The sequence below is a fragment of the Melospiza melodia genome, chromosome 3 (assembly GCF_035770615.1).
Source record: "Melospiza melodia melodia isolate bMelMel2 chromosome 3, bMelMel2.pri, whole genome shotgun sequence".
NCBI classification, from domain to species: domain Eukaryota; kingdom Metazoa; phylum Chordata; class Aves; order Passeriformes; family Passerellidae; genus Melospiza; species Melospiza melodia.
This window is the reverse complement of record NC_086196.1, coordinates 13,708,794-13,722,628: the sequence shown is the minus strand read 5'-3', so window position 1 is coordinate 13,722,628 and position 13,835 is coordinate 13,708,794. Positions and strand designations below refer to the sequence as shown.

Sequence of the window (13,835 nt, the reverse complement as noted above, 5' to 3'; positions counted from 1 at the left end):
CTCAGCCTTTCTGCTCTCCTGATCCTATGTATCCCTTTTCTTCATGATACCTAACCTGAATTTCCCTTGTAGCAGCTTGCGCCACTGCCTCTTGTCCTACCACTGTCCACTTCCTAATATCCCAGCTGTTTCCTCTATACCCCCCCAAAAAGTAACTGAGTGTTCTGAAGAATAAACAAAACTAGTTCTCTTGGCCTCTGCTTCTAAGTCATAAGGTCTTAGCCCCCTAACTGCCTTGGCTCTTAAAAAGTTACTCTTAAAAAAGTTGGTATGACACAGGTACAAATCAAGGTTCAGCCTCCAGGGTGACAGACATAAGCAAACTTTTTAAATTACCCCTTTACTGTGGAAAAATACTTTAGTTTTTACTGGTGATTTTTTCAACATAAAGCACAAAAACAAACACATTTCTTATGGAGCTAAATTAAATGCAAATACATCTACAGCTGGGGTCAAAATTCCACAGCACAGTTCACCCCAGTTAATGCCTGGTCTGCTGAAGTAACAAAACTTCTAGGTGCAAAACAGCCATGACTTCCTTGGCAGAGAAGGAGCTGCTGGGACAGTCTTTATTATAAACCCCTACTATCTGGCAGACAATCCAAACATGAGGACTCACACATCCTCTTCACAAGTTACACCAGCTGGGCTCCTAAAATCCTAAACAGATAATTTTGCAACTATTCTTGCTCATAAGAAGTCTTAGCTACTCTGCCTGCCCTGTCGTTGGACACAAAGATTATTTTAATACTCACAAATTAGAAAAGTTGGACACCATCCACAAGCTCTGAGGCCAAACAGCTCAGCACAGCTTGGTTCCATACACTGGCAATCTCTTATCCCTTACACTTCAAAAGAGTGTCACATTCCACCTGTAAGCTGGTAGTGGACATGCCTCTCAAGCTGGGCTGGACCTGGCATGTGCAACAAAGTCATTGTGGAATTCAAAGACAGACTGGGAGACTGATCACACAAACCCCAGTTCCCCAAGAAACCTACAAAAATGGGTTTATTTTTCAAATGTAGGGAATAGGGAATAAAAGATGCAGTAGTTAAAATGGGGAAGAGTTCAGAAATCAGACTCTGATGACTGCAGGCCCTCTATCCTACCTTTTATACATGCCAGCCAAAGCTGAGATTGCTTGGAGTCTGAGGTTTGTGAGTTTGTACTCTGAATATAAAGCTGATCTGTGCCATGTCAGCACTCCAGGAAACCAACACTCCTCAAACCCCAGAGGGACAGGATGTGGTTTTGGAGCAATACTTCACTCTGGCCACTCCAAGAAGTCTTTCACTTACTGACCAGGCAGCTGCAACTTCAGCAGTAAACAGGAGTTTACATCATGGGTTACACCCCCAGTGCCTCCTGTTCATTATACTCAGTTTAATAAAACTCTTGCTCTCATACCATGCTAGTGGACATGGCACAGAATATTTTTTTTGTGCTGGGAAAATTCAGAATCCTTTGATCTAAGCTTGCAAGTGAGAACAGTCTGTACACTGCTTCTGTCAGGATTCTCAAATGGTTTGAGTTTTGTTCTTTGCCAGAAGACATTTCACAGCTCTACATTTTGCATCTATTATAAAATTAAAGGTATTTTCTAGTATAATTTTAAATGTAAATCTAACTAGCATCACCTCCCAGAAAGCCTAGAAAATTTCCAACTCTTTTGATTGTTAAAGACGAGCAGCCATTTTTCAGAATTTATCATCATGTGGAAAAATACGTAAAAAGTAAATAGCTGGTGATCTCCCTTATTATTAACTGATTTATTAATTTAGCAAATATTGACCTAACAAAATAAATAATTCTTTAAAGTCCCAATCTGCTGGATGCCACAGTAAGATCAAACACACTGTCATCTAGATAATCCACTTCTTTCATACAGGTACACCAGACTATGTCCTCATTCCACTGGAAAAGCCAGTAATAGCACCCCCTGTGGCATGGATTTGGTTGCTTGTTTTTCTGGGGATTTTTTCATAGCTCAGCTCCTCTCTTACAATTCCATCTTTCTTTACTGCCAATTTTCAAAATAAAACACTGAAAATTGTAGGAACTAAATGCCTTTCTCCTTTTTGCAATACCTGGTGTCTCATCAGGTGCCACAACATTAATGAATAATAGATTAGATATCCACACATATCCAAATTACTAAGGGATGCAAGTGCTATTCAACATGCTCTAAAAACAGACAGTTGATTTAGGTGGCATGCTGTAAGGGTAATTAAAAAGTAAACCACACTTCCTCTGGAAGATATGAAATTTCCAACGCAGAACATTTTGAAAACAGGACAAACATTTGCTGGGACTGGTTTAAGGACAAGCAACTGCAACCTTTGGGAAAGACATTTTTGCTCTGCCTGTGCCCAAAGCAGCAAATCAACCCATATCCCATCACAGACCTGACCATGACAATCTGGACATCTCTACTGAATCTATTTAAATTTCAAAATCTGCTTCTGGTAAATTTCAAAATCTGTTTCTTTTAGACACAGGCCAATAAGCACTCTCCCAGCAATTCCAAGGCACAGCTAAGGAGCTAAGATGGACTGGGCACTACTCCATGGCCAGTTGAGAAGCAGTCACCTTCTTTTAAAGTTTTACAGAGCTTTGTAGAATAGATGGTGCTAGCTGGTCTGGTCACCAAGAATGAGCTTTGGCAACATTTAAGTCTCTTTCTACAGGGGGGACAAAATATAAGAAAATAAAGGTAGTATATAAAGTAATATTACCCCTAGGAGTTGCAGGTGGGCAATTATCAAAGATTAGGAACAGGCCTGACTTTACCAGGCCACAGCTGCAGCCAAGGAGAAGAAGAGTGCTATAGAAGAGTGGGGTAGGTGATTGAGAAGGGAACTGGGGTCAGTTGGCTGCTTTGTGAAGAAGAAAGAGGCAGTGCTTGGGGACACTGCCCAGGAGAAACACCAAGAAGGAAACTTTTGTGATAAGGAGACAACAGTATGGAACCCCTGCAATAAGATGGCAACATCTTTTGGCCCATTCTCTAAGGCTCTATGTGTGATTGTGGACTGGCTTTGTAGGCCGGGAGAGGAAGGTTTACAGCAATGGTAAGCATAGCACCAACAAAAAAACCCCCACAAAAGATACAGAAAAATATTTTAGCTACACTTTTAATACCTGATGTGATGATGAGATCCTGGTCCATGGCTGAAGTGATGGGCATAAGCACAAAACAAATCAACTTTCCTCCTAAGAACTTCCATATGTGTTGTGAAATGGTGAAGGGAAGATAAAAATTGATGGGCCAGTGTTCAGTTAAAATACATCAGTGCACCTCTGCTGCAGACACCGAAACTATGGCAATTTTACAAACTGGTCCATCTGGTCCCCTCACCTGCCCTTGGTTTCTGTTTTGAAGATGTAAAGCTTGAGAGACTGTACTACCTGGGAATCAGACTATGGTCCCTTCAATAAAATTATTCATTTACAAAAAATAAGTAAATTATAATACTTCAAAGTTAGTGCTTATGAACACTCTTTTACTGCATATCAAGTATTTCTATTCTTGACTCTGAAACAATTCAGTTTTGTCTGCAGTACTGAACACTTAATCCCTCTACTGCAGCTAATGGAATTTTACTATTAACATATTCCTTACCATGAAAAACAGTTTCAGAGGTTATGTTCTAAAAAAGATTCATGAAAAAAAGGTAGGGAAGATAAGAAAATATTTCAGATGAAGTTTCTCTGGATGAATATTTTCAAAATTAAGCTTTGCCCTTCATGTCTGTGCAACAGCCATAGTAATGTTGACTTCTTAACTATAAAAGCTGTAAATAATTATCATTCTATTTTTTTAAACATGTACTTTTGTTTATTAGTAAGCTGTCAACACATGGTAAAGTCACTAGTGCTGTTTGATCATCACATTCAAATCCCTTAGTATTTTAAGCCATTTCAGGTAGGAAACTGAAAATCACTAAGAACTCTCAAAAGCCTTTTTCTTAACTATTTGTGAGTTCCTGTATCAATCCAACCTAAAGTCACTGCCACAAATTCCCACCCCACCTTTCTGAGTGAGTGCCCAGGCAGAACCCCAAAGTTGTACATTTTCCAGAGTAAAATCAGAGCCTGGATTTACTTTCTCTAGAGGAGCCATGAAGACATTGCATGGGACTTTGGGAGACTTTAGTTTAGAGCTTCACTTTCCTAAGATCCCCTCATAACTTTGGGCAAGTTACTGAGGCTTTGATCTCAGAGGGTGCAGCTCCCATTGGCTGCAAGCAGGGTTGACCACTGTTGCTATATCCCAACTGCAGCAGGCCAAGCTCACCCAAGTGAGACAAGGACAAACTCTCACTTTGCATATTCCTTTCTCCTGGGAAAGGAAACCTGGACACATGACCTGAAAGGGAGCCATCACCCCAGTTTGGACAAGTTGCTGAGGGAGAACTCTAGAGCACTCTGCTGAGCAGTGTGACTTTGGTTGTTCTGTAAATAGGAGGGCAAACTCTGTCCAAGTCCAATTATACTCACATTTGTTCCAAACTTCTCCATAGTCCCAGCTGATGGGACAGACCACATTCCTGCAGGTGATCTGACAGTACAACTGGTCAGTAGGGAGACAGGTGCAGCTCACTTGTATGTCCCACATCAGAAAGCAAAATTCAGTGTGTGGCTGGCTCTACTCCACAGTAAAGAGCATTATGCTTCCTGCCAGTCAAACCTCCAGAATATTTCAGGGTTGGGATTATTCTGGGCTTAATTCTATTAGGAACTATTTGACTTCTATTCCAAGTTACCAAAGGCCAGTGCCAAAAATTGTGACTTCTTACAACAGCCAGAGAGTCAAATGGATCAAATGTCAAACTTATCTTCCAAGCTGCCTGTCCCTCTAACCACTCACTCACAGACATGGACTTTGAAAATGACATGACTATTCCTCTGGTTCTAGTATTGCACTGTATTTCAAATAGTTAAAACTTTGCTTGGTGCAATTCTTCATTAAGTCCCTGTAAAGGACAGAATATTTTCTTGAGAGCAGCTAAAATCAAAAATTCAAACTGAAGACTCAAAACTTGTCTGCAATGAATCCCCACGTTCAAACAAACCCCAAAACCCCACAGTCAGGGTATCAAACTGGTACCCAAGAGTCCAGGAAAAATTCTTTCAAGGCCAGCTGAAGGGTACAACCACAGTCCCCACAGCAACCTCCCCACTCTCCTAAATCTCGCCCTTCTGTCAGCACTGAAAAGTAACACCACTAAAGCCAGAAAAATAATTTCTAGCTAGATCAGTGGGATGATCTGACTCACCACATACCCATACAATTGCTATTGCCAAACAAATAGAGAAACTAAGAATCAGCAGTGCACAGTACAAGGGACACCTCTTGAAATTCCAGGCAGTCCTGAAATTGTATCTCAAGACTTGTCTACTCCTTTCCCATAGACTTCTTGAGACCACATTTCCCTTGGTCTCACTGTACCTTAACTTCCCAACTGTACAGTGCTTCCCTCTTCATGGAAACACTTTGAGGGAACGTACAGAAGGACTGGACCCCTTTGGACTGACACTGCATAAAGGAGTTCAAACTTTACAACAGATTTAAAAGTACAAACTGATACTTGAAACCAAGAACTTTTGAGGTAGCTGAGAAAATATGGTAAGTCATGTATTGTGCTGTCCTGCGCTACTGTTCTGATGTCAGTGAGGGAACATAAATCAGCGTGAAAAAACAGCAGCAGTTCTACTCTATACAGACACTTCATGTGACTTGGCATGCTTTCTCTCAACAGGATTGGAAAACAAATTTGTTCATTTGACTCTATATCTAATCTATATTTTCTGCATTTTTAGAGTTTAAAGTAAGCTTTTACTGTATTTCAACTGTGTGTTCACAGATAAACAAATCTGTGCATCTGCACATGCTCAGGTATGGAAAAGAGTCAAAGACTAAAACTTGCCCAACTCCCTTACAAATAGGCCCCACTGCATCTGGTAAGCAGATATTATCAGGTAGTCTGTATCTGTGTTATTGACCTGGAGCTATAAGAAAAGCAGATATCATCTAAAACTATTAGAAGCTGTTTCCATGACTTTATGTCTAAAATCATAACATATTTATATAGAGTATTTTCCATCTGATTGCCTTCACTGTTTCCTCAGTTTTTCTCCAGTTCTCTTCATGGAAGCAGGTTCATTTTACTGTAATAGGAGTTCACCTATCTAACAGTGCGCTGATGACAACAAAACCTTATGTGTGTACACTAAGCATTTACCAGTGTTTCCTTCCTCAGACAGCAGAGGCAGGGACACAGATAAAGCTATCCAGAAAATAAACCATTTCTAAACACCCTCCAGACTAGGAGCCAAATAAGAGGTCAAAAGATGTATCAAGGCTTATGACTTTACGTGTGAAAAGACAAATGATCTGCTAGATGGTCTGCAATATCAAAACTGGGATTCTACCTCTACACAATTCCTTTATTTGACAGGGGTAACAATATTGCAGTGTTTTGTCTCCTCCCCGCCAGACACATTTGCTTTTAGTTTTGCTTCTTGAAGGTAGAGGAGATATTCTAATCAACAGAAAAATAAAAACTGTTGGGGGGGTTAACATAAAAAAAATACAAAATATCTGAAAGTTTAGTTTCCCGTGTAGCCATTGCATTGCTGCGAGCCGGGCTCTACTATGTCATTAAATCCCTCTGTCCTGTTACTGCTGTCGTTATTCAGGCTCAGGGAAAGTATTAGTGAGGCAGGGGCATAATGCAGCGATTTGCATCAGCAGCTGCCAGGCAAAGAGAAGCAAAATTCCTAGAGGCAAAGGGGAAGCAGCAGCACATAGAAGGGCACTGGCCACTACCAGCTCACACAGCTCGGCGGGGGACGGACCAAACCCGAGATCCCCACGCAGGGTGCCTCCCTCTGAGGGGACACCTGGAAAGCATCACACCTTCCCTCGAACCCCGCGCACAAAGCAGTGTCCAGCCGCGATGCGCCCAGCAAGCCGGGCGCAGCTGTCACTGCCCAGAGCCAGGCGGCTCCGCAGGGAAAGGCGGGCAGGGATACGGGCAGGGGATGCGGGCAGCCTCCCGGAGCCCCGCCGGGAAGCCCAGGCCGGACGAACCCGCAGCCTTCAGCGGCTCCCGGCCTTGCCTGCCCTGCCCGCGGGCAGCCGGAGGAGGAAGGGCCTCCCTCCTCCCGCAGAGGCCGCCAGAGCCCCGGCACCCACCTCTGCCTCGGGCCGGCTGCCGCAGCTCCGCTCGCCGCCGCCTCTGTGCGCGCCGCGGCCGCGGGACGCTGCGGGGCCGCTGGGGCCGGCCGGCGGTGCCGCCCCGGAGGAGGGGCCGGGAGGAGGCAGCGCGGGGCCCGGGGAAGGCGCGGCGGAGCGGGGGCACAGCGCGGCCCGGCCAGCCCCGCCCGCCCGCCGGGGCCGGAGATGCCGCAGCCGCCGCGGGCCGGGGCGGGGCCGTGGCGCGCTAGTGTGGGGTGATCCCGCGGCCGAGGTGCCGTGGTGTGGGGTGATGCCGGCGAGTCAGGTTCCTAGCTGGGGGAAACGGAGAGCGGGAAAGGGAATCGCTCGGCTCAGGCAAAGCAGAGGCACGGCCGCGATAGGCGTCGCTTGGGCTGCCAGAGCCTGGCATTCATCGCCATCGGGGACACGTCTGTCAGCGTCAGACGCTTTATCGCTTTAAATAAATGCGATGAAATAAAGCTTTTCCACCTGATAGTGATTTCCTTTTATGTAAACCGTATTGTAACCTCTCTTTGCACTGACCGCCTTACACAGCTAAAAAGGGAAGTGGATGTCCATGTTAAAAACAAACTGATGAAGGAATCTTCCAGGCCTTTTTGAAGTCTTGTTTACAGAACTCGGGAGAGGGTGGTGCTATGTCCATTACAAATAAACAGGAAACGGAGTAACACGGAGGAATAAAAGGTGACAAAGATTACACAGGAAAAAAAAAAAAAAAAAAAAAAAAAAAAGAAGCAAAAAAACAAACATACAAAAAAAAACCTGACCAAAAGGTCATTATTGAAGCACTCAGTTTTAGGCCTGAAAAAGAAAATTTGAGAGGTGGATTTCCAGCATCTCCATGTTGTAGTCCTCAAAATGTCCATGCAGCTGAAGCTTGAGAAGAATAATTAGTAATTAGAGTAATTAAGCCTTCCATTTCTGTTAAATTTTTGGTTACACTCCAAAGCAATCTTAGTAGAATCTTCTCTAGGTTATCACCAGATCATAATCCTTCAAATGATTTTTCTGTGACACATCTTCCTTCTATAGCTCTCTTAGTTCTCTCTCCACGTTGGCCAGTCTTTGTACAGCTAAGACAGAGCTATTGAGTTATAGAACCCAATGCAAACTCACAGACTCCAATCCTAACCTCTTGTTCTCTCCTCCATTCCTGGTTGCACAGCTTCACTAATGAGTACACTTCAGTTTAGAACAGAAAAGTCAGTGAAGACAGTTCCTGCCTAGGCATGACAAGGAAAGGTGTACACTTACTCCCAAAGAGAAAGTAATACACAAATGCAGTTTCATTTCCCAGGCATTTCATATCTAATCTCCTGCCAGTGGGCAGTCAGTGGGCAATGAGAAATGCTGGTAAATAATCCCATGCCTGTTAATAGAAGAAGCTTTATCTGTGTTGACTGTGGATCCTACTAGTGTTCTGCCCACCACATTTGTGCAGAATACAATCCCATATTGTGTTCCCTCTGAGGGAGTGGAAATCTCCAGCCATCACCATCCTTGTTAGGCGGGAGGACTCCTCTAACATATTGGTCCACTGTGGTCTTCTACTACTATGCTAAAGTCAAAATATGTTCATAACATACTGAATCAAAAACACCGTCTTTCCGCAGTCTCAACAACACCCACCCTTCCATGCTTCTTTCAGAAATCCAGAAGCTAGGTTCTCATTTTTGGAAGTACTGTATTGTGTTTAGCTACTTATCATGTCCAACCATGTGCTGCTTGATGTAATAGCCCACAGAATAATGCTCTACATTTAAAATGATTCCATGTGCAAGGTCATGTTTTCTCTTCCTACAGAGCAGAGTAAATACTGCCACAAAACACACAAGATGTGGGAAGTGCCAAATGCTTGCACAGCAACAGTGAGCTTCCTTTAACAACAGGGCACCCTCGTTCTGCGCTTTTTCACTCTATTCTTATTCATGGTGCGACCAGTGTACAGAGTGGTATTCCTCAGATTGCTTCCCTGGAACAACCTCTGCCAACTCATTCTGAAATCCTCACTTCAGCTCATAACTGTTCCCAATTATTTCTATCTAGAGGACCAAGCACTGGTACATAACCAGTACTTTGATATTGTCCAGGCCTTAGCGTGGTCATGACTCTGGATTTAACTCAGCCCAGTGCAGAGTTTGGAGGATAGTATAGGTCAGGGATGGTTCCTAAAAAATAATCTGGAGTTACCCACAGACTAGCTGGCAGAGGGAGTATAGCCCTAGAAAAGGCAAAGTCCCTGATAGTGTCATTTCCAGAACACACTCAGGAATGATGAAGTTCTTAAGTATTATTGTTTTCTTCCTGAAAGGTTTCACCTTTGACAGGTTTCTTTCTGGTGGCATTGTGTTGGTCAACAGATGTTTGTTTACCAAGGTTTGATCTAAAACTGTCCACAAAATTTTGAAGGACCTGCTCATGGACATTTTTCTTGCCATTCCTTTGATGGTCAATGTACATTAATTCATTATTACCTAACTCTGATTATTGTTTCAAAGACCTTATAACTTACATATTCACTCTGTGTTTGTATAGTTCTGGCACAGTGGAGTTCTAGCCTATGATCTGGGCTCATAGTTACGATGAAAAGACACTTATGAAGAAAGTTGAGTTGTGTAGTCTTCTAAATTAATAAAACTGGGTTTAAAAAGAGTTGAAGAGTTTAATAAAATCCAAGACCAGATTCCTATAAAAAATTATGCAAGTCCACGCAAGGGGGAAAAAAGCCTTCAATTCTATCTTAGGACGCTAGATTTTACTAGCAAAGATGGTGCCAGTGAGCAAAATAACCATTCAAACCATTGTGCATTAGCAGTAATGTCTGGCTTTTCCCCCAATAAAACTAGGGTTGATGTTCAGGCACACAGGACCTGGGTTATGAATGACTGCAACTGTTAATGAATGCCCAATGTGCATGTAAAAATTATTCAGTAAATAGAAAATATAAGCTTTTAGCTTTTCATTTATAATTAACTCATAAGCAAAGATGGCTCTGGAGTCGTGCTTTCTTTATATAAGTAATAAACTCAGAGTAGCTCACATAGTGTAAATTAAGAGTTGATCTAGTTTTATTCCAGTGTAAACATCAAAAAGCAGCTTGACTGGCTTTGTAATTACCTGATTAAACATCTCACCATCCTAACAAAGGAGTTTCTCTCCTAACACAAGTAGATATTATTATACAGTACCTACAGCTGCCTCTGGTAAGCTACTGAATTTTTCCCCCCCTTTCTTTTTCTCTTCCTTTTTCCTTCAAGTTCAGTTATCTACTACTTCAATTCATCCTTCATTTGAAGGCAAAGTAGTGCAGGCTGTTGCAGCTTGTAAATACTGGCATTTAATCTGCCTCTAAGTACTTGATTGGATACCAATTTTTAAAAGTATATCTAGATGTTACTTAGTTGCAGAGATTTCTAAAACACTCCCTCCCTCCCCCCTTTGACTTTGACGTGCTGCCAGATTTGATTGTTCTGCTGCTTTTGCTTTGTATCTGTCCCCCTGAGGTCCTTGCAGTTTGACAGCTTTAACTTTGGGATTTTGGTTTCTGTATCATCACAGTTCCTGAGTATTGTAATAATTTGCTGACAGTTGCACAACGAATACACTTCTGACATCATTTCTTACCCTTCTTCTTTGACCTCTTTGTTATGAGGTGAGATGATGACATCATCCTCAGGAGGACTGTGATGTCATCCGAAGTAGAATAATGTTTCAGTCATTATCAGGCATGGCAGTGACCAGTGAAAAGCAAAACTGAGAGGATTATTTTGACAAATGATCAAATGTGGGATTGCAATTGCCCAGGAATTGTTGCAGCTGGAATTAGAGGCAGGGCAGGAAGCATTGATCATGTACCAAAATGCTCATCTGTAATGATAACATCTCTCGTGCCATCAGCGTGTGCATTGCATAACCAAACTTGATTTTGAACCAAGTACTTTTGGACTTGGTTTTGTGACAGATACACCCTTTCCTCCCCCTCACTGAAAAAAAATGGGGGCTCTCTAGCAAATGAACCACTGACAAGTCATTTTTTGCTTCTCAGAATATAACAAGTCTTGATGGTGAAGGCTCTCAGAAAAGCCTATCTTTTTCCTCTAGATCCATATCCAACCATGCAAACCCACGAGAACCTCAATGCTTCCTTTATATCCTAGCAGCTCTTTCCCCAGTCAAAAGTCATTTCTCTGCTACAAAATACTTGGCTACTGAGAAACAGAAAGTTCTGTTGACTCCTATGATCCAAAATCATCAAAGCAGAAGAGTGTAGGAGTATTTAAATTAGGAACAAGAGAGGCTAAATATATCAACCCTGCTGGAGCTACACTTGTACCAGTCCAATCTCATCAGAAAGCAATTTAGCGCCAAATCTGTAAACAGCCACAGTTGAGCTCTCTAAATATAATCTTAAAAAGCTTAGAAAAGCTTGAGCCCTGATAAAGCAAAGCAATTGCAATGTGAGGTTAAAGACATAATGGTGAAATCATCAACATGTTCTTTCTTCAGCCAAAACCACAATTCCTGCATATGCTTGTTCAAACACAGACCTGTATCCTGCTCAGGTAAAATACATAACTGCTGTCTAAGTGCACATGCATACAAGAAATGAGAGATCATAACAAAGCTCATCCATCCTCTCATGGACAAAATTCTTTCCAGCCCAAAATCTAGCTTTTCATCAGTCCAATATATCTGTGCATGATCAGCAAAGCTTCTGCTCAGAATACTGTTTTCAAAGCACAGCAAACCAAAATCGTTGGTATTATGTGTTCAGAACAAAATAGTACAAAACATGCTTTGAGTACTTCAAACAAAGCTGGTCTGTTTCCCAGGGTGTAATCTTTTCTTCACAGTACCTGCTATGCTTAGAAACTAAAAAGGCAATCTTAATCCCAAAGAGGAGAAAGATATTTGGAAACCAACTCCTTCTGTTGAGAAGTTTGTTGCTTTTCTCTCAGCTTCATGTCTGAAATTTCCAGACCAGAGTGCCTATCAATATCAAATTATCCTTGCAAATAGGTTCTGAAAGCTATCACTTGGGGATTGCAAAACTGGACATCTTTATTAGTACACTGTGTTGTTTCCACCTTACTGGGAAACTGTAGGTAGCAAAGATGTAACAGCTGCACTTATGATAATAAGAGGATTAATAGATATTGTGTATAAAGCTTTTTCTTCTGGTAGGCTAAGAATTAAGTGCTAATAAAGGTCAGCTTGAAGCTCGTTCTATAACTCCATGGAGAAAGTGAAGTATCTAAAATGTGTTTTATAATACAAGTAGCCATATTAGCCATTTCTGTGTGAGAGAAAAATTCTTCACTTCTGTGCAGACCAGGGTAGAGGGGGGGCTGTGCTGTCTGTGGCTCCTGGTGAATGCAGGGGCTCTCTGTCCCTGCCTTGGCATTACAAGAAGCAGGTTTGCTTGGCTTTGAAGTGAGATAATTCTGTACTCTCCCAGGTACTGTAATTAGTTCTGGCTGTCATAAAAACTGGATGAAAAGGGTTTTACTCTCTCCTCAAGAAAGAGGCAGAAGGAGGATTTTGAGCAGCCTGTCAGGAGGAGAGGAAGACTATGGCTGTTGTCTCCCTCACCAGTGAACTGATGGGGAAGGCTTCTGCAGGTACTGCCCAAAAGTTCACATCTTCATCCCTTCATCCAAAGTAAAGAAAGGTTTATTACTTCTGCTGTAAAAAAAGTGAGAAAATGCAACCCTGTGCTACTTAGTGTTTTCCTCTCTCACCAATGCTCAATTTTCTTGAACATTTGAAGTGACAATATAACCAGGTTAGAGCAGTTTTTTGGGGTTTTAAAACAACTGTGTGTAACATTTAAAGAGGTACTTTTCCCAGGTCAGTCTCTGCAGCAGGTGTGAGTCCTGTGCCCCACCTGAAGGGCTCCTGCTTTCCCATCTCACGGCTTGCTGTAACAGTGAGGTATGAGGGAGCTCTGGCCCTAAGATCTTTCCACACTGTCCCCTCATTCCTTCTTCTGTGCCAAACTTGAAGACACCTTAATCTGGCAGCACAGATTTCAGAGCACAGATTTCAGATCTCTCTGATCTTTAACCTCAAGGCTCTGAATTGGGTGAATCGGGGGGAGAGGTGAGATACTGGATTGGGATAATCTGTTTTAGAAATGTTTTCCTTTAAATTCCATTATTGAGGACTTTAGTGGTTACAGTTTGAGCTGCTGTGCTTGTTTTGAATTAAAAGCATCCATCCATTGAATTCCTTTGATAAATTTTTATCAGGCAAAATTTGAGCTAAATGGAACAATTGCAATGTTTAAAAACATATTTTGCTTAAGCAAATAATCTTTTCAGTCTTGGTTGCTGTAAAGCTGGCAGTCTTATTGTTGTCATCTCTTTTGTTCTTAAAAATATATTATATATAAATTTAATAATCACAATAATTTATCACAATAATATATAAATGTAATAATCACACTTAATTAATAAAATTGTGTGAAAATCCAAGGAACAAGCTGAGGCACAGAATTAAATCCTGCACATCACAAGACAACAAATTCTCTTTAATTATTTGCATCAAGCCTAGGTAATTAATCAGTAAATATTGTATTCTTTATTTTATCTGAGCACATCATTCTCC

The 13,835-nt window shown here is 41.9% G+C and overlaps 1 protein-coding gene across 6 annotated transcripts in view; it reads right to left on the bottom strand.

The window, feature by feature from the left end:
* The window catches only part of LPIN1 (lipin 1), an 80,769-nt gene that overhangs the window by 41,977 nt on the left and 24,957 nt on the right, over window positions 1–13,835 (bottom strand). The window contains exon 1 of one of the 6 annotated variants that reach the window (XM_063150852.1): window positions 7,203–7,250. The exons of the other annotated variants lie outside the window; for them this stretch is intronic. The gene's annotated coding sequence lies outside the window, so the exon portion shown is untranslated. Of the gene's footprint in view, window positions 1–7,202; window positions 7,251–13,835 lie in introns of those variants that run through there. 6 annotated transcript variants of the gene reach the window in all.